Source organism: Otolemur garnettii, unplaced genomic scaffold (genome assembly GCF_000181295.1).
Source record: "Otolemur garnettii isolate 467f Iridium unplaced genomic scaffold, OtoGar3 scaffold00058, whole genome shotgun sequence".
NCBI lineage: Eukaryota > Metazoa > Chordata > Mammalia > Primates > Galagidae > Otolemur > Otolemur garnettii.
This window is the reverse complement of record NW_003852453.1, coordinates 653,331-675,326: the sequence shown is the minus strand read 5'-3', so window position 1 is coordinate 675,326 and position 21,996 is coordinate 653,331. Positions and strand designations below refer to the sequence as shown.

Genomic DNA, 21,996 nt, shown 5'->3' with positions numbered 1-21,996 from the left:
TTAGCTCTTAAAATTTTTTTTTTTTTTTTGAGACAGAGCCTCAAGCTATTGCCCTGGGTAGAGTGCTGTGGCATTACAGCTCATAGCAACTTCCAACTCTTGGGCTGGAGCGAGTCTCCTGCCTCCGCCTCCCAAGTAGGTGGGACCACAGGTGCCCACCACAACGCCTGGCTATTTTTTGGTTGCAGCCATCATTGTTTGGCGGGCTGGGCTGGATTCAAACCCACTAGCTCAGGTGTATGTGGCTGGCGCCTTAGCCGCTTGAGCCACAGGCGCTGAGCCATTAGCTCTTAAATTTATCATTAATTTATTAGGAGGCAGTTTTGTGAGTGAGTGTGTGAATGAAGGCTTGGTTCTTCTGCACATAGCAATGTGTTGTGTTGTTCCCATACCGTCTGTAGAAGAGACCATTTTTTCCGCATTTAGTGGTCTCACCACCCTTGTCAGGTAGCTGTAGATGAGTCTGTTTCTTTCTGGACAGTGTTCTATATGTCTATTCTTATGCCTGTACCATATTATTTTAAATACAGTAGAATTAAAAGTGTGCATCCTCCAACTTTACTTTTCTTCTTTAAAATTGTTTTCCCTTTTCAGGTACCCTTGCAATTCCATAGGAATTTGACAGTCTTCTTTTCTAGTTCTGCAAAAAAGGCTGTTGAAATTTGGAAAGTAATTGTATTGAAAGTGGTAGCTTTGGACAGTATTGACAGTTTAACAATATTTAGTTAATTCCAACCCATGAATACAGATGTCTTTCTATAGTTTCAACTTATGAATGTAGGACAGTGATTCTCAACCTTCCTAATTCCGCAACCCTTTAATACAGTTCCTCGTGTTGTGGTGACTCCCACCCATAAAATTATTTTCATTGCTACTTCATAACTATAATTTTACTACTGTTATGAATCGTAATGTAAATATCTGATATGCAGGATATATTTTTATTGTTACAAATTGAACATAATTAAAGCATAGTGATTAATCACAAAAACAATATTATATATTATAATATTATAATTATATATTGTGAAATATTTATTTCTAATTACAGATAAATGAAATTTTGTTTTGAAGCATGGTGTAGCATGGGTAACAGTCTTAATATAGCAACAGCAAACTACATGGCTACATTTGGCCACAGTATGCATAAAAAGCCAACGTCAATGTGAAGGTTGAGATTGCTTCTTTCTCACCAGGTCAGAAATTCTCGGGGCAGTCTTTGTAAGAGCACAGCGAAGATCATCTTCCACAAGTCTACTTGTGTATTTAGACTTGATAACCAGCAAGCTGGAAAACCCTGTTTCACAAAGATATGTTTTTAGAAATGGAAGAAGGCGCAACACAGTCTCAGACAGAACAGGACATGACTGCAAACACTTGACCCAGAATTTTGTAATTGGCATTGTAGAGAAATCAGTTCTCACTGCATCACTGTTCATAAGTTCAGTGAACTCCTCTTGTGCTGTCTCAGGAACATCTTCAGCTTTGACTGTGAATGGGCTTCTGGCAGGTGCAAATGGGGTATCAGGTAGATTTGGAAAGTAGGTTGAAATTTTGTCTGCAAACGTGCAAGTGTTCTTTCACAGAGATTATCATCATAATCCTTTTGCCTGGTTCAATGTCATGTTCCTGAAAGAAAGCAGATAATGTAGGCAACATGTAAATTTTATTTTCATCCATTTTTATTGCCAAAGCTGAAGTTTCATTTGAAATGATCGGACCTTTTCAGACAGATCAAGGCATGTTGCATTTGGTCCTTGCATCGATAAATTTAACACGTTCAAGATGGCAAAGATGTCAACCAACTAAGCTATTTTCTATAGTTCACTTTTATCACTGAAAAGTGCTTCAAACTATGGTCTTGCTTTCTGATTAAAAAACGTTGTGAGTTCATCAGGAAGCTCAAAACACATTTTAAAACTTTTCCTCTCAACAACAATCTCACTTAGGTGTGAAAAAGAAGGGCATTGCTCAGCACATCCAGCTCATTGCACAGTGCGAAAACAGTTGACGTTTAAAGTGCTCACCTTCCCAAAATTGACAGAACTTCCGACGCTTTTCATTACTTCTTGTAACTCTTGTGGCAGCATCTTTGTTGCTAATATTTACCAATGAATCATATAGTGAGTTCCGATGACGTTTGGTGACAAATTCAGTACCAAATGTTGAAATCCAGATCAACATCTTAGCATAGCTGGAGCACCGTCTGTGCAAACACCATAAGCCTTTTCCCAAGAGATCTTATGCTCTTTCAGAAATGAACCAACTGTGTCAAATACATCACATACAGTAGTTGTCGTTTCAAGAGGTTTGCAGAAAAGAAACTCATCTCTGAAGTTGCCATCAATATACCTCACGCAAACCAGTAACTGTGAGCAGTTTGCAACGTCTGTAGATTCGTCAAGCTGGATACTAAATATTGGAAGTAGAGCAGATTTAATTCCCTGGATTACCTGATCAAGAATATCAGCAGACATGTCATCTATTCTTCTGTGGCCAGTGTCGTTGGATAAGGAAATTGCACTCAATCTCATAACAAATTTGTCCCCAACCGTAACTCAAACAATATCTTTGGCTGCTGGCAACAGTAAATCCTCAGCATTGGTGTGAGGTTTCATAGCTCTGGCGATTCAGAGGGCCACCAAATGTGAAGCTTCGACGGCTGCCACATTTTGTTTGTGGTACTTGCCACCAGTGTCAAGTCTGGCTTTCTTGAGTCCATCAGCTTTGCTTCTAATATAGTTAGTATCCTTGCCAGCAAAGCTCGGATGCTTGCTATTAAAATGGCGTTGTGGTTTGTTTGGCTTCATAGATTCAGCTGATAGAACTTCACAACAAATAACACATTGCAGTTTCTTAATTTCTGCTGTAATTATTGAGGTAAAACCATACTGTAAAAAAATCCTCACTATATTTTCTTAATGTTCTTCTCTACACAGTCCATTGTCATGTGATCATTTGCTAATGAAAATAATATATAACAATAGCTTTAGTAATACAAAAGATGATACATGGCATAGTTCAGTCAGTGTAGTTCATTAAAGTTTCCTGTGATTCTGTGTTGTTGTTGTTGTTGTTGTTGTTTTAACATACCTGTTACTATCACAAGCCGGGCAGTATTCACATCAACCACAGCTGAATATAGAAAAGACTGATCAGCATCCAGATTCAGTTCCCATGGTACAGATATATATATATATTTGCAGTAGTTGATGATTTTACATTTACCCAGTAATTATAATTGATGAAGTGTTGGTTTACCTCAAGACTGCTGCTTTCAACACAGTAGCTGCTCTCTACACGTGTGTGACTGGTCCACATAAGTACATTATGGCAGCGGCCGAGTCACATACACCTGTATTTGTACGGGGTATATGTGATGGGGTTGGCACGATGATGTCATCACGCTGGGTACTCATATGTGGGCATATCTGCATGTGGGCGGACCACCTGGAGACAGACAGAGGAGCAGTATCTCAGTTCCTAAGACCATCAGAAATATGTTTTATGATGATCTTAGGTGACCCCTGTGAAAGGGTCATTTGACCCCGAAAGGGGTTGCGATCCACAGGTTGAGAACCACTGATGTAGGATATCTTTCTATTTATTTAGGTCTTTAATTTTTTCAGTAATGTTTTATAGTTTTCAGTGTACAAGTATTCCAACTCTTTTGTTAGTGTGATGCTTTTCTTACATTCATTCCTAGGTATCTTACTCCTGTTGTTATTGTAAATAAAACTACTTTCTTTTCTTTTTTTTCTTTTTTTTCTTTTTTTTTTTTGAGACAGAGCCTCAAGCTGTCCCCCTGGGTAGAGTGCTATGGCTTCACTGCTCACAGCAACCTCCAACTCCTGGGCTCAAGCGAGTCTCCTGCCTCAGCCTCCCAAGTAGCTGGGACCACAGGCGCCCACCACAATGACTGGCTATTTTTTGGTTGCAGCCATTATTGTTGTTTGGCGGGTCCGGGCTGGATTCGAACTCGCCACCTTAGGTGTATGTGGCTGGCGCCTTAGCCACTTGAGCCACAGACGCCAAGCCTGAAACTGCTTTCTTAATTTCTTTCATGTATTGTTTATTGGTGGTTTATAGGTACACAACTGATTTTTCTACATTGAATCTTATACCCTGCAACTTTGCTAAATTCATTTATTTTTAACTCCATTAGTTGTCTTGTGTATTTTTGGGATTTTCTCAATATAGTATTATGTCATCTCCAACTAGAGATAGTTTTATTTCTCCATTGGCATTTTAGATGCCATTTATTTCTATTCCTGTCTAATTGCTCTGGCTCAAACTTCCAGTGCTGGTGAAAGTAGGTCATCTTTGGTTAGTTTCTGAACTTAAGGGAAACATGTTTTGGTTTTCACCATTGAGAGTGATGTTACTGGGGCAGTGCTGACAGTTCACCAGCATCCTTATTAGTGTCCTTTATCATGTCCGAGAACTTCCTAATTTTCTGAGAGATTTTTTCATGGAAGGGTGTTAGATTTTGTCCTATGCTTTTTCTGTGTCATTTGGAATGATCCAATAGGTTTTTCCTTCATTCTATTACTGTGCTGTATTATACCAAATTTTTTTATGTTGAACTACCCCTGTATTCTTGAAATAAATTCCATTTAGTTCTAGTGTATAATCATTTTTGCATCTTTGTAATCATAAGATTATCAATCTGTAATTTTCACTTGATGCCTTTATCTGGTATCAGAGTAATGCTGGCTTCATAAAATGAGTTAAGAAGTAGTCCTTCTTCTTTTTTGGAAGAGTTTGTGATGGTTTGGTATTAATTCTTCAAACGGTAAGATTCAACAAAGAAACCATCTGGTTGGACTTTCTTAGTTGGGAAATTTCTGATTCATGATTTCGTCTCTTAGAGGTTTAGTGAGATTTTTAATTTTCTGTTGAGTCAGCTTTGGCAATATTTGCATTTCTAGGAATTTGTTCATTTCATCTAGGTTATCTAATTTGTCAGCACATAATTGTTCATACTTTTCCTAGAATGCTTTTTATTTCTCTACAGTCATCAGTAATACACCCACTTTCATTTCTGATTTTCTTTATTTACATCTCCCTTTTTTGTCTGTCTTGGTAAAGGTTTATCACTTTTTTTTTAGTATTTTCTTTTTTTTTTTTGAGACAGAGCCTCAAGCTGTCCCCCTGGGTAGAGTGCCGTGGCATAGCTCCCAGCAACCTCCAACTTCTGGACTCAAGTGAGTCTCCTACCCCTGCCTCCCAAGTTGCTGGGACCACAGGTGCCTGCCACAAACACCTGGCTATTTTTTTTCAGTTGCAGCCATCATTGTTGTTTGGCAGGCCCAGGCTGGATTTGAACTTGCCACCTTGGGTGTATGTGGCTGGTGCCTTAGCCACTTGAGCCACAGGCGCTGAGCCTTTCAGTATTTTCTAATTGTTTTTCTATCCTATATTTATCTCCCTCTAGTGATTTCTTTTTTCTTTTCTTGCTTTGGACTTAGTATGTTTTCCATGGTATCAATAGGCCCTTGATTTGAGCATGTCCTTTCACCTGTGAGCATTTACACATTCAAGGGCTGTCTTTGCTGCATCCTGTAAGTCAAGTATGTTGTGTTTTCATTTTTCTCTCATGTATTTTCTTATTTTTTTAGTGATTCTTCTTTGACCCATTGGTTGTTTAAAATGTGTTGCTTAATTTTCATATATTTGTAGATATTTCTATTTTCCTTCTGGTATTTTTTTCTAGCTATCCATTGTGATCAGAGAATGTGCTCTGGTTTTAGGTGCGTGTATGGTTACAACTGTTATATCTTCTCGGTTAATAATCCCTTCAATCAATATATAATTACCTTTTTGTCTCACATAACAGTTTTTGACTCAGAGTGGCGCCTGTGGCTCAAAAGGGTAGTGCATTGGATGGTGGGTTCAAACCCAGCCCTGGCCAAAAAAACTGCAAAAAAACAAACAAACAAACAGTTTTTGACTGAAACTTTATTTTGTCTAATGTTAACATAGCCTCTATAGTTTGCTTTGTTCACTCTTTGCATGGAATATCTTTTTTTCACTCTTTCTCTTTCAGCTTATTTGCAGTTTTAAATGTAGAGTCTCTTACACAGAACATACAGTGTTGACCTTTTAAAAAAAATCCATTCTACCAGTCTCTGCCTTTTTTTTCCAGTCTCTGCCTTTTGACTGGAGAGTTTAATCTGTATGAAAATTTTGAGATACACAAAAATCAAGAAAGTAAAATCTGCACAGATGAAACAAACAAAGCCCTCCAAGCATCACCAATAAAATGAGTAAGTTGAAACTTGCACATGTTAATCAGAAAGGACGCTGTTGACTGTGATTCTTGGAAGTGAAATAATGGACCATAACACAGTCTGTTCTCAAAACTTTTGTAGTGACCTCTGTACATTTAAAGGGTTTATAATAAGGAAATATTTTCTTTATTTTACCATTCAAATTTTAATCTTTAGGCATATTAGTGTCACATATACTCTGTTATAAATATTTTTAAAAGCTATGTTCTACAGTACGATACCAGGGAAACATAGCTGATTTAGGTTATATAGGTGATCATTTTAATTATGTAAGAAATATCAGAATACTGTTACAGTGATAGAAAAATACCTTCTTTCTAATCATTCACATTCAGCATAGTGAAAATGCTCTCCATACACATCAGCTGTGAACAACTCCCTTCATGTCTGTTTTAAACCCGCAATGTCATCTATTGCTGTTTAGATGATTGCACAGTTCACCATACAAATGCATCCCACTGACGAGGCAGATAACTTCCCAATCACAAAAACTTAAGTACTGTGCAAATAAGCATGGAAACCAGACCTGCTGTAATCTGGAGGAACAGACAACTCTGAAAAGAACACTGCATGTGTAATACCTGCTGCATTTGCACACACTAACCTACACTCTCTGCCTCGCCTCCTCCTTTCTGAAGTGCTGAAGTGTAATTACACTAGAAAGTTACTAACAGGTGTAACATGAGAGAACTGTGTTTAAGAAAACAAGGCTTGGGCGGCACCTGTGGCTCAAAGGAGTAAGGTACCGGCCCCATATACCAGAAGTAGCAGGTTCATACCCAGCCCTGGCCAAAAACTGCCAAGAAAAAGCAAGGCTTTCAGATAAGAAATCTCCAGAAACTTTCTATCTTCTGTGTTTTTATGATCTTTCTTCACTGAAGCCCAATCAAGGGCATGAAGCAGACTACAATGGCAGCAATGATTCCCAGGGCAGCATGTGCAAAATCCAATATTTTGCTATCTGTTTACATCATTGTGATCAGAAAAAAAAAAGTCCCAAAACCTCCTTTCCCATTCCACTTGAACTGATTCCCCACCATTCTGACAAGCATCTCCTGTGACATGAGGTTGTCATCAGCCTGTGTGATCCCCAGCTCACTCAGCCTTTTCTTTTTCATCTGGCCTTTTTGGGTAGAGGCAGCAACTAGTTTATTTGTAATTTCATAATTTCCCCCAACTGGCTCAGAAAGGTCAGATCTCTCAGGAAGCTCCATTTGACCAGCCACACATTTGAAGTAGCTCTTCCAGGCCCCCTCTTCCAGCTGTGTCTGCCTGTCCACTTGTCTGAAATATAAGTTTTCTATTTTCTTGAGCTGATCGGTGAAGTCTTTCATAAGCTGCTGCTGCTGCCTTTTTTTTTTTTGAGCCAGAGTCTCACTGTGTCACCCTCAGTTGAGTGCAGTGACTTCACATCTCATAGCAACCTCAAACTCTTGGTCCTAAGCGATTCTCTTCCCTCAGCCTCCTGAGTAGTTGAGACTACAGGTGCCCACCACAACACCTGGCTATTTTTTGGTTGTAGTTGTCATTGTTGTTTGGCAGGCCCGGGCTGGGTTTGAACCCGCCAGCTCCAGTGTATGTGGCTGGTGCCCTAGCCACCGAGCTATAGGCACTGAGCACATAAGCTGCTGCTTAAGGCAAGGCCATCTGTTCCATAATTTCTAGACCAGCTGTTTGCCAGTTTGTAGGCAAGAGAATTTTGACTTCATTATGAATCTGTTTTACTCTTCCTAGGGCCTTGAAAAAATCCCCCTTTACTTCCTTAAAAATGCCTACATATATTCTTCATTGATGGCTAAACATCTCTGTTCAGTATCTCCACGTAAATTTCTTCAAGTCCACAAACTATTTTCAATGAAAAGGGTTGAAAGTGCCTTGAGAGCTTCCAACATTTCCTGGATTCTCTTAGTCCTCACAACCACCTTGGGAAGTTACCAGCTGTGTTCTCAATTCTGCGGACCACTGTTCTCAGGTTCCTGCCACTCCCCATTCCACTGCCTCATCCGCACTGGTTTCAGATCCTGCCTGCTGCTCTTCTCCTCTCTCCCAGCTCAGACCCCCAGAGACCTCTGGAGGCAGACAGGCGCCCCTTTTCAAGGCACCATGGTCCATTGACCTCGTCCAGAGACTCCCCAAGGAACTTGTCACTGTCACCCTCATCTCCGTGCGGCTTGTGGGAGGGCATGTTCAGGAAGGAAAGATTTTCTTCTGCCATTTTGGTGTTTTTCTGTATGTCTTTTAGCTTTTGTGGTTCATTTCTTCCTCTTTTTTATGTTTATTTGATTGGTAGTGAATGGTTTTGATTCTTTTCTCATTTCCTTTTGTGTATTTTCTGTATAATTTGTGTGTGTGATTGACGTGGGTGTTACACTTAATAACCTAAAGTTACAGCATTCTAATTTGAATTGAAACCAGTTTAGCCTTATACCATACAAAAACACTGCTACTTTATAGCTCTTAATGTTATTTTATATGTGTGTGTATATATATCCCCTTAATGTTGTCCCCAGATACTTCTGTATATAATTTGTGCCCAGTAACATAAATCTATAATTTTATGCATTTGTTCTTTAAACCATGTAGGAAGTGTAACTGGAGCTGCACGCGACTGATACAGTACTGGTCTTTGTATCTACCCAGGCCTGCACCTTCATTAATGATCTTTTTTCTCCATACGTCTTCAATGTCCCTTCTTTGCCTGAAAGATTCCCTTTGGCGTTTCTCACATGGGCAGGTCTAGTATTAAGAAACTCCTTCAACCTTTTTTTTGTTTTGAAATATCTTAATTTCTTCCTTATTTTTGAAGGAGCATTTTGCTGGAAATTAAATTTCTCTTCATATGTGTTTTTTCTTTGAGCATTTTAAGTACATCATCCGACTGCCTCTGGCCTCTGACTTCTGATGCGAAATTTGCCGTTAACATTAGGGAATGTCCCTTCTTTGTGACAAATGCTTTTGTGTTGTTTCTTTCAAGGTATTCTCTTTCAACAGTTTTAATATAATTTGTCTCGGTGTGGGTCTCCTAAGAGTACCCTGTGTGGGATCTGTTGAGCGTGTTGATTTAGAGTCGTGTCTCCCTCAGGTTTGGGGGCGCGGCTGTTGCTCCTTCCCAGGTTCTTTCTGAGCCCCGTCCTGCCCCGTCACCCACACCCTGCGTGTGCCGCCCACTTGCTGGTGGCCCGTGTGCATCTTATGCTCTGCTTACTTTATCATTTACGTTTTGTTTTTCTGTTTTCTTTTTCTCCCTACATCTGCTAGTGTCAGTGATCCTATCTTCAAATTCAGGGATTACTTCTTCTGTCTGCTGAAGTCTGGTGTTTAACCTCCACCCTGGTAGTGAACTTTCTGTTTCAGTTAGTGTAGATTTCAGCTCCCAAATATTTTTTGGATCCTTTTTATAAATTTCTCACTGACCGTTTCCTCTCGTTCACGCATCATTTTCTTCATTTCCATGAGTTCTTCACCCATGTTTCCTTAGCCCTTTGAGCATGTTTCAGATGGTTGGGATCATTATTATTATGATAATGATGATGAAATCATCGCTGTGTACCTTAATGCAGTCATGGGGTACAATGTGCTGGTTTTATATACAAATTGAAATATACAATTTTCATCAAACTGGTTAATCAGATGGTTGTTTTCAAGTGTTAGTCTGAGAGGGCTAATGTCTGGGTGTCCTCCAGGACTTTCTGTCATTAAGTTTGTTTCTTTGGGCTCGGCGCCTATAGCTCAACCGGCTAAGGCGCCAGCCACGTACACCTAAGGTGGCGGGTTCGAATCCCCAGCCCGGACCCGCCAAACAACAATGACGGCTGCAACCAAAAAATGAAATGGCCGGGCGTTGTGGCGGGCGCCTGTGGTCCCAGCTACTTGGGAGGCGGAGGCAGGAGACTCGCTTGAGCCCAGGAGTTGGAGGTTGCTGTGAGCTGTAATGCCACGGCACTCTGCCCAGGGGGACAGCTTGAGGCTCTGTCTCAAAAAAAAAAAAAAAAAAAGTTTGTTTCTTTGAATGCTCTGTACTTTTTTAGTTCTTTGTATTCCCTGGGATTTTTGTTCTTGCTTTAAACTTGACATTTGAATGTTATTCTGTGGTAATTTTGGAAATCAGATAGTCACCCTTTCTTGGGGCTTGCTAGTTTTCTCTTCGTTCATAGTAATCCATTTCTTTGGTAATTTTTCAAACTCTCTTACTAAGACTGTTTCCTGTTGTGTGGCCGCTGGAGTCTCTGTTCTTTCCGTTTAGGTTCAGCTTACGTTTGACAGAGATTTCCAGGAACACCAGGAGCCAAAGAAACAGAAAAGACAAGTAACAAGCATCTCTTCCAGTCTTTGGAGATGGGGTCTGTGCTTGGGCCCTCCCTCTGCTTGCACTGGGGCTTGCATGGAGTCTGTGGAGCAGCCAGGATGGAAACTCAGAGTCCTCACGGGCCCCTCTCTGAGCGTCCGGGCATTTCCGAGTGTGCATCTTTGCCCAGGCATGCATTTGACTTTCTAAACCTCCTCCCCACAGTTTTACTGTCATCACCTGCAGTAGAATGCTGTGGCATCATAGCTCACAGCAACCTCTAACTCTTGGGCTCAAGCGATTCTCTTGCCTCAGCCTCCTGAGTAGCTGGGACTACAGGCACCCACCACTATGCCTGGCTATTGTTAGAGACAAGATCTCTCTGTGGCTCAGGCTGGTCTTGAGCCTGTGAACTTAGGCATAAGCCACCTGCCTTGGTCTCCCAAGGGCTAGGATTACAGGCATGAGCCACTGTTCCCGGCCCCATTTGTAGATTTTCTATAGTGAAATTTCTGTTCCAAGTCTGTCCATGTTTGAAAAATTCATTATATATCATTTTACTAAGTTATGGGACTTCTTTGTATGTTCTAGATACAAATCCTATATCACAGATATAATTGAGAAATCTTTAAGTCTACAGTTTATCTTACATTTTACTAACAGCTTCTTTTTTTTTTTTTTTTTTTGAGACAGGGTCTCATGATGTCACCCTCAGTAGAGTTCTGTGATGTCACAGCTCAAAGCAACCTCAAACTCTTGGGCTTAAGTGATTCTCTTGCCTCAGCCTCCCAAGTAGCTTGGACTACAGGTGCCCATCACAACACCAGGCTATTTTTTTTTTTTTTGTAGATGTCATTGTTGCTTAGCAGGCCCAGGCCAGGTTCGAACCCGCCACCATAGATGTATGTGGCCAGCACCCTGCTGACTGAGGTACGGGCACTACCTAATAGTTTCATTTTAACAGCAGAAGTATTTAGTTTTCATGACATCATCATCAAATTTTGTTTTAATTCTTCGTGTTTTAGGTGTCATATCTAATAACCCATGGACAGAAAGATTTTTTCCTTTGCATTTTTTTATAAATCTATGAATCCAGGGGTCCTGAAACTTTTTAAATGGGGCCAGTTCACTGTTCCTCAGACTGTTGGAGGGCCGGACTGCAGCCTCAGGATGAGTCAGCTGCTAAGCAGGACAGGCAGCGGCGGCAAAAACACCTGGCAGGCTGGGATAAATGTCCTCAGCGGGCCGCAGTTTGAGGACCCCTGCTATGATCCAATTGCATTAATTTTAAACAAGTTTTTAATAGTTATGTGTTACCAAAACCTTAATCTGGACTAAGAGAAAAAAAAGTTGCAGTACTATATTATTGGGAGTATTTTCTAATTATATTATTTGCATGTATTGAGAGTATCATAAAATGGGACCTGTCTGAGAAATTAGACTAAGATGTGGGTCACTTCAAAAGTTTTGAGACAGACTGTCTCGTCCATTCGTTCACTTCCAAGAAACACACTCAGCAGCCTCCTTTCTGATCCACCGTACAAGTTTCAGCCTGCTCAGCTCGTCTGTGTTGCTAGAAGGAATTAATTTGTTTCTATCTGTCCAGATTTTACCTTTTTGATTTTTGTGTATCTCAAAATTTTGGTAATAAGCTGCATATTATATTAACTGATGATTATTTGCTATAGTTTAGAGTGAAGAAGCAGCTGTAGGAATTTCTTGGATGTCCCAGTTGAAGTTGCATAGACCCAAGTGTCAGCATTATAATCCAGCTGACATCATCCACATAAAGGTATTTAATTTGCCCAGATGCAGGACTTCAACCAAGCCATGAGTTAGAGATGAAAACAGAAACAGAACATCTCGGGAAGTACTTCCTCAGGTTTCATTCCTCATAGATGTAACTGTTTGTTTAATATAGGATAAAATGTATTTTCTGTAACCATAAGTCATCAAACAAGAAAATAGTATCGTATATCTAGAAACTAAGAAAAAAATATATGATAAAGAGAGGCTTTTTGTATGGGAGTAAAATTAGTAGATTTCATTGTACTTGGCAAAAATCCAGGGATTAATCACATCAAGTGGAACATGATTGATTAAAAGCTTTTTCACGGCTCGGCGCCTATAGCTCAACCGGCTAAGGCGCCAGCCATGTACACCTAAGGTGGCGGGTTCGAATCCCCAGCCCGGACCCGCCAAACAACAATGACGGCTGCAACCAAAAAAAAATAGCCGGGCGTTGTGGCAGGCGCCTGTGGTCCCAGCTACTTGGGAGGCGGAGGCAAGAGACTCGCTTGAGCCCAGGAGTTGGAGGTTGCTGTGAGCTGTAATGCCACGGCACTCTACCCAGGGGGACAGCTTGAGGCTCTGTCTCAAAAAAAAAAAAAAAAAAGCTTTTTCACATACTATTTTAACACTATTATTTGGCAATATCCCCAACTGGTGAGACAGTATAGCAGTATGGTGAACTGTGAGTCAAATAGTATTGTGGATATCTCAATCAATATAACATTATTTTATACACAGTGAAGTCATAGAGATGTGGACATCACAATCTGTTGAATTTTGACATCTCAGTTCAGACTTTGGTACTTTTCAAGGTTTACTATTGCTTAGTAAATACTTAACGGTGAAGACTGTATTCTGTATGCTTTCCTGTTTGAGAAGCAAGGTAAAGAAAACTACTCCTGACTCGGCGCCTGCGGCTCAAGCGGCTAAGGCGCCAGCCACGTACACCTGAGCTGGCAGGTTCCCATCTAGCCCGGGCCCGCCAAACAACAGTGATGCTGTAACCAAAAAATAGCCAGGCATTGTGGCAAGTGCCTATAGTCCCAGCTACTTGGGAGGCTAAAGCAGGAGAATCGTTTGAGCCCAGGAGTTGGAGGTTGCTGTGATGCCACCGCACTCTACCCAGGGTGACAGCTTGAGGCTCTGTCTCGAAAAAAAAAAAAGAGAGAGAGAAAACTACTCCTTTAAAGCAGGAGTGTTCGTCACGTCCCCAGAAGGAACACTGATTTTGTGAACACTTCTGTTATTTGTCTGTAGTGTGGAATGTCACCCCTGTACTGTGCAGGGGCCTTTTTCTGTTCTACTCAGCCCGCCTTAGGGTTTGTGTATTTAATGTGTGGCCCCAGCAACTCTCCTTCCAGTGGGCAGCAGAGGAAACAAGGCCCAACACCCTGCAAGTCCACTCTGCTGCCTTCATGGGTTAGAGAACAGACCATAAGGAGCTACAAGAATTGGCCTGTGGTCGTGAAGCCAGATAATCTCGGTATGAGTACTAGTTCTGTCTCTTAGTAACTTTACCAACTTACGAAAGTTACGTGACCATCTTATATTGTGGTTAACAATGTGCTAATATACTACACGAAATGAAAAATTTTAGAACAAATATTCAATTTTTTATTCCTAAACTGATCAACTTGAAGTAAAATGGAAAGTCATGTTTAAGGGCATATTCTTCAGTACTATCCATCTCCTTTCAATCCAGAGAAAAGCCACATTTTCCAGCTATTTGCTCAGGTCTGGTGAGCCCTTCCCAAATACATGTTGGGGGTGGAAGGGGTGGAGATGGCCCCGGATGCAGAGCTCAGGCAGGCGGGTGGCTTCACTCCTGCCCTGGACTCTGAGCTCAGGCAGCCTGGCCGCCCCACACCTGCCCCAGACTCCGAGCTCGGGCATCTGGGCAGCCCCACTCCTGCCCCGGACTCCAAGCCCGGGCATCTGGGCAGCCCCACTCCTGCCCCAGACTCCGAGCTCAGGCAGCCTGGCAGCCCCACACCTGCCCCAGACTCCGAGCTCGGTCATCTGGGCAGCCCCACTCCTGCCCCGGACTCCGAGCCCAGGCATCTGGGCAGCCCCACTCCTGCCCCGGACTTCGAGCTTGGGCAGGCAGGCAGCCCCATTCCTACATGCTGCTTGTTGACTTTCTGCCTGGGTGAATGACATCACCAAGCATCAGTGCCCTCCTCTGTGAAATGAGAATAATATTTGCTTTGTGACTTCTCTCAGAATTAAATACGATGGTGCGTGTGAAAGAACCTCCATTAGGACTCAGCAGATGGTTAGGAATGATCAGCTCCCTTCTCTGTCCCAGGACACACCTGTCACGTGTTTTGGAATAGAAAAGGCATGGTGTATGTACTGAAGTTGAGACAAGTGCATGTCTAGATGTGTTCTCCCCTGGCTTTTCCTTCTATAATTAATTCAGTGCTTATGAACACAATTAAAGTTTGTTTATAAGTGTGATAGTAAATTATGTTTCAATTATTTCATAGGTGAGTAACCCCTTAAATTCCTCTAGTACCTTCAAATAAACTGGCACTTTAACGCAGAAGGTATTTGCAGAGCCCGATCTTAATATCCTGATGGTGTGCAGTGACTTACACCTAACAAATTGAATAATTACCTGACTCTGGCCATTCCCACAGAGAACTGGTGTGGTTGAAGGAGTGTGTGACTAAAGGCAGGTCTTGGCTCTCCGTAATTATGTGCCAGACAAATTGCTTAACCCTTCTGGGCGTCAATTTTCTCATCTGTAAAATGATAGTGGGGTAAAGGACGTAATTTTTATGCCTTTATAGTTATACATAATTTGAAATCAGTAGGAAATTAATCTAGTAAATCTAGTCAGAGTGATTATTAAATTCTCTTAACTGGTTATTTAACATAAAGGGATTAATAATTAGGAAAATATAAATGAAATATGTGTGAACAAAAACCAGTGTTAGAAAAGATCTGTACACAGAGTCTCACTACGTCGCCCTCAGTAGAGTGCCGTGGCATCACAGCTCACATCAACCTCAAACTCTTGGGCTTAAGCAATTCTCTTGCCTCAGCCTCACCAGTAGCTGGGACTACCGGTGCCTGCCACAACGCCCAACTATTCTTTGGTTGTAGTTGTCATTGTTGTTTGGCAGACCTCAGCCAAGTTTGAAACCGCCAGCTCCGGTGTATGTGGCTGGTGCAATAGCTGCTGAGCTGCAGGCACCGAGCCAGATCTGTACACTTCTCATTAGGCAGAGCGTTTTACTTTTAGTGGCCATGAAATGCTTGCAGAAATCACAGCCACCGCAGAATGATTTGTGCACCTTGCTTTTGAACTTTGCAACTTTATAATGTTTGGTTCCATATTTTTCCTTTGAAAAAAGATATTGAAGACTTTAATCTTGAAAATGAATATCGTGTGAAACCCAGGGAATCAAAAAGTTAACAGCTACCAGTAAGACAAGCAATTAGCCACAGCAAGGAAAAGGTAACGCTGGTTCAGGCCCTGCCTACATAAGAATCTTAGCTCAGTGTTACAAGAGAATAAACAAACTTGGTAAAGATGAGGTACCTGGACCTGAGAGCTTGATGTCCTAAGAGTTTTTAGGGTTCTTGAAAAAATTATACATTTGGTTGTTTCATAGCTGACCTAAAATACATATAATTAGAAATTATAATTTTGAAGGGAATTAAAGATGTTTATCTTCTGAGTAAAAGTACTCAGTAGCTCATTGATTGTACAACCAAATGACTTAAATGCATCTAAAATACTTTTCTTGTGGAAATTTCAAAATCAGCATGACCAGAGTGATCTTTATTTTTCCAAAGCATATTTCAAATTAGTCTATGTGTTTCTGAAATTCGTTCTGTTTTTAATCTTTTAAGCTAGCCCATGTTTATTTAGAATGTTGCCAGTTATAATAGAATCTCAAAGATGAATCTCCCAAAGATGGATATTTCAACAAGTGGTAAGTTACAGGCAGAATTTTAGAATAGTCGTCATTAGCGATTATTATCAGTGTCCGTTGTAATAGGAGCCGTGTTCAGCCATCACTGGAGATCCCACTCTTATACGTGCTCTTCACTGTGGTGACTTTCAGCTCTTGTAAAAGTAACTGTCCCTCACATTGGGATGTCAACATTTGCAATCTTTGCATATTCATCACCCTGACGGTGATTCCCATTTATTAAGTTCTCACATGCAGAGGGCAGTGGTCGGGGGTATAGACGGAGAGATGCAGTCTGAATCAGAGTCTGGCTCTGCCTCTCACTAGCTCTCCAGTCATGGGCCAAGTAGCTCTTGGTACCTCTGTTTCTCCTTGTGCTAAACGGAGGTAACAATGTAGGATAGTAACATAATGGGAGTTATTGTGAAAATTAAAGGAGTTAATGCACGTATGACACTTATAATAGTGCTTTGCACTTGGAAAACCCTCAGCACTTGCTAACATCCTCATCATTTAATCTTTATGTGACAGCTTTGGGGTACTCTGCATTTTACATGTAAAGAAACTGAGACTAAGAAATGATAAATAACTTGCCTGGGTCGCACTGCTAGCAAGCGATGGCTGAGATGTGAACTCAGGTCCTTCTGATGGCATCCAAGCCCATGCTTTCAAACTAGACTGTGGCTTTAGTGGGAGTGGACTCCCAGTAGCATTTTAGGGTGTCCTAATGCAATCAAGCCTTTTCATATGTGGGCTGAAAAAACTGACGCTACTAAGCACCTAAGTAACAGAACAATCCTGAAAGCAAGGCCTTCCCCTGCGTCCTTTCTCCTCCACCCAAGCACGGCTGCCTTTCGTGAGAAGTCTTTGGAATAGCTTTAATCATATACATTTTGATTCTTACCTTCTACCAAGTATAAAATACTAGATTGTTAGCATTTAATTAAAGGTTTTGAGTGTAAAGATTTCCTTTTTAAATAAACTAATTTCACTTACACTACACTTTATGCTTGCTCATGCTTATCATAACAAGAGTTTGAGCCATTTTGCTGCCTTTTCTGCTGAAATGTAGATTTTTGTGTTAAATACATTTCTGTTCTTTTGATCTAAGGCCTTATTTCAGATGCTGGGTTGTACTGATGGAAAGAGATTAGCAGCCACCTGCCTTACCCTGCACAGTAGTTGTAAATAAACGTATGAAGAACAAAATAGGATATTATTTCAGTTTCCTGTTTATTTTTAGAATGCAGATTTCATATTTGAGCCAGCTGGTAATTTGCCACAATAGGTTACTTTATTAGCAGTATTAGAGACCCTTGAATGATAAAGATACAGTCTCTTTCATTTAATGAGGTAATCTTAAAATGACCCCCAACCCTACACTCCAAATTCCATTCATTTATATTGAGATGACTCCGAAGTAAATAGACCATGTACGACTCTATCTATCACTTTGCTTAGTGAACAGTAAGGATGTTTAAAGGAAGCTGATCACTTACCTAACAAAAGGGTACACTGAAGTCTTTATTGCATTGATTGTACCAACACGATGAATGTACCTAAGAGATTGGCTGTGTGTAAGTCTCCTTCTCAGCTATCACATTTGCTCCAAGTTTTAAATAATGGATGATTTGACTTTTAAAGATATACTCAAAATGTTAAAAACACTATTAATAGTAATAGTTCTCTTCATTTTATCTGGTACATGAACACTATAGAAAAAAATTTACTATATGTTTCCGTAGTCAAATAAACATGTTTGCTTTGGGTAAGAAAAGCTAAAAGAGTGCAATTTGATGGCATATTTCATAATTCATGTAAAATAATCACAGAGTTTTAGATTTAATTATAAGAATTCTACTATTCTAATCCAACCCTCCTCTCCCCATTCTCTGCCCAACTTCAGAAAGTAAAATAAATAAGGTTATTGCCACTTAGAAGATTAGGAACATTTCTAACACTGTGTACTCTGGTTGCTGGGCTGGATTGGGTCTCAGTCCAGCCCATTACGACCCCACTCACCAAAATAGGCAGTTTGTACCTCCATTCACAGATTGGAGAAAACAGAGACTTGGAAGTATACCAGGTAGGGACCTTTCAAAATAATAGGGCACAGCAGTGGTCTTACTCCATTTTCTGTTGCTTATAACAGAATATATGAAATTGGGTAATTTATGAAGAAATTTATTTCTTACAGTTATGGAGGCTGGGAGATACAAGTTTGGGCAGCTGTGCTGGTCAGAGACTTCTCACTCCTCTGGCCTGGCACAGGGTCCTGTACTGGCCTAGGAATCACATGGGTGGGGGGCTGAGTGTGCTCATGCTAGCTCAGGGCTCTCTGCCGGTTTTTTTCTTTTCTTTTTTTTGAGACAGAATCTCACTTTGTCACCCTGGTTAGAGTGTCCTGGCATCATTGCTCACAGCAACCTCAAACTCTTAGGCTCAAGCAAATTCTCTTGCCTCAGCCTCCCAAAAAGCTGGGACTATAGGCACCCACCACAACAATGCCTAGAGACAGGGTCTCACTCTTACTCAGGTTGGTTTCAGACTCCTGAGCTTGGGCAGTCCGCCATCCTTGGTCTCCCAGAGTGCTGGGATTACAGATGTGAGCCACTGAGCCCAGCCTTTCTCTGCTTTTTCTTGTAAACCCAAAAGTTCCTCTCCCAGGATAACTCATTAGTTCACTATCCCATTAACTGATGGGATAATAATTGATTAATGCCATCATGACGGAATTGATCCATTTAGGAGGGCAGACTCCACATGGTACAGTCACCTGTTAAAGCCCCACCTCTCAACACTGGCCACACTGGGGATTATGTTGCAACTTGAGTTTTGGGGGAAACAAATATTCAAATAATAGCCATAGTCAAAGAATCACTATATTCAACAGAACAGAAAAGAATCAGCAGATAAGTATCCATGAGACGTTATTGAAACTTGGCAGTATTTATATGACAAGAAAAAAATGTTTTATCATTTCAATCAGAACAATAAATAGAACAACCTTGAAAAGAGAAAAAATGCATCATGAAAGAGCAGGGCTCATGGGCAGGACTCACAAAGCTAAACTTACATCAGACACAACCTGGTGACTGCAGTTTAATAGTGACAGTGTGGAGTGTTCCGGAAGATGAGCAAGTAAACTCCGTGTTCTCAACACAAAAAACGTTCAGTGTGTGAGGTGCTGCAAATGCGAATCAGCTTGATTCAGCCATCCCAGTGTGTATATGCTTATTGCAAAATAGGTTGTAGACCACAAATTATATAAAATGTTTATCAATTAAAACAAATATTTTTTCTTTAAAATCTTACACTAATGTGAATTTAGTGAATGTTCTGATTGTTAGTCCCACATCACACTTTTCAGCATCACCATGTTGGTGGTGACCAGCAGCATTTTGAAGAAGCAGTTCTGCTCTGATCACGTTCATTTTCTACAGGGGTGTCCAACCTATGGCCTGTGGGCCACATGCAAATTATTTGAGGCCTGTTTTGCTTAACTGTGGTATTGGATGTTGGATTTCACAAAAAATATGTGCAGGCCTTTTTCTTGCTCAGCAGCTTTGGCTAGTGTTTGTGTATTTAATGTGTGGCCCATGACAACTGTTCTTCTTCTCATGTGCAGTAGAGAAAGAAGGAGATTGGATACTCAGAGTTTGAAAGTACATTTCTCACCATTGAAGTTCCACGAGGCCCCTGGCACTTCATAGACTATCTTCAGTCACATAGGTACATTAGTGCTATATTGAGGCCATACATAGTGGATGACCCCTGCAAATCCCAGCACTTTGGAAAGGTCAAGGTGAAAGGATCGCTTGAGGCCAGCCAACCTGGGCAGCATAGCAAGACCCCATCTTTTATATACACACACAAAAATTAACTGAGCTTGGGGATGTGTGTCTGTAGACCTAGCTGTTTAGGAGGCTAGGTGGGAGGATCACTTGAGCCCAGTGAGCTGTGAGCACTCCAGCCTCAGTGATAGAGTGAGACTCTAGCTCTAAAAAAATTTTTAACACTAGAATAGAACCTCTGTAAATTGACTAACAATAGATTGTAACAATAGCACCTCTGTAAATTGACTAACCAATGGATTATAACAAACCAGTCAACATATAGAGATGGTCAACATAAGGAACTAGGCCTGTGTGCTGATATATATATGTGGTGCATGTCTGGTCTATGCAAAGGAGGTCAACTTAAAGAGATGGTCAGTGTAGGGAAGTGGTCAACTATGGAGGTTCTACTATATGTATGTGGGTATAACTTAAAATCAACCTGGAAACCACCTGATACCTGAAACACAGTATGTAAACACATGCATATGTTGATAACTCTGTCATTTGTGTTATTTAAGAATGTTTTCAAGAGGAGAAAGGGTGCCTGCCTTTCCTGGAGAAAGAGTCTAAAGATTAGATTTTAAGAAAAGAAAGTAGAAGCCGTGTTTCGAAGATCTGTATTTCAGGTACTTCATCAGCTTGAAGACATGAGTCTGAAATAGCTAGCAGTTTAGTTCTTGAAAGACCCTTAAATCGTGTGCAGTTACTGGGGCGATTGGGTCAGGACCCTGTCATGAGACAAGTAGAAGGGAAAAATCCAGTCACAATATTTTCTCTAGCAACAAATGAGATGTGGCAATCAGGGGACAGTGAAGTGTACCAAGTGGGTGATGCCAGTCAAAGACAGCGTGGCACAGATTTCAGTATTCCAGCCAGGCCTCAGAGGTGTGGCATATCAGTATGTGAAAAGGGGGTCTCGAATTTATGTGGAAGGGAAAGTAGACTCTGGAGAATACACAGATAAAATAATGTGAGGCGACAGCAACAGCAGTCACAGCTGATGACATATTTCTGAGTGACCAGGCAAAAGAGGAGGAGTAGGATGGGCAGTTCAACTCTGGCACAGTCTGATTTCCAAATCATGTATAGTCCTTGCAGTTTCTGAAGAATTAAAATATTCTTTTATATAAAAAAAAATATTTTCAAGGAATTGTGTTTATGTCTATACATAATAGTGTAGGTAGTATGATCCTCGTTTTTTGTTCTCATTGAGATAGCACTTGTTTGACGTTGTTGTCATTTGGTTTATGTGCACTTAAGAAATGTAAATATTTTCATGGGTGCCATCTATTTTTGTGCTAGTTATCAGTTATTAAATATTCATTTATTCACCAAAATACCTAATAAATTACTAAATATTCTTCATTTATTCACCAAAATACCTAATATCTAATGTGATTAACATAATAATTTTTGTATCATATTCAGTGCATTTTTTTAAGAGATAGGCTTTTCCGGCAGGGCATTGGAGGCTTACATCTCTAATCGTAGCACTCTGGGAGACCAAGGTCTCTGGGGCAGGTGGATAAGCTCAGGAGTCTGAGACCAGCCTGAGCAAGAGAGAGACCCCATCTCAACTACAAATAGAAAAACTAGCCTGGGATGGTGCTGGGCACATGGAGTCCCAGCTGCTCAGAAGGCCGAGGCCGGAGGATCACTTGAGCCCCAGAATTTGAGGTTGCTATGAGCTAGCTAGACTAACACCACAGCACTCTAGCCCAAGCAACAGACTCTGCACCACCCCCCAACTCCTAAAATGAGAGAGAGGCTGGAGGGCAGTGGCTGGAGAGAGAGAGGGAGGCTGTTGCGGTGCTATCCAGGCTGGAGGGCAGTGGCTGGAGAGAGAGGGAGGGAGGCTGTTG

General features: G+C 41.0%; 1 protein-coding gene and 1 pseudogene across 1 annotated transcript in view; both read left to right on the top strand.

Annotated features, from left to right (window-relative positions):
- The window catches only part of ITFG1 (integrin alpha FG-GAP repeat containing 1), a 277,437-nt gene that overhangs the window by 123,654 nt on the left and 131,787 nt on the right, over nucleotides 1-21,996 (top strand). The gene's annotated exons all lie outside the window — the stretch shown is intronic.
- Nucleotides 14,152-21,255, top strand: LOC105887245 (annotated as a pseudogene).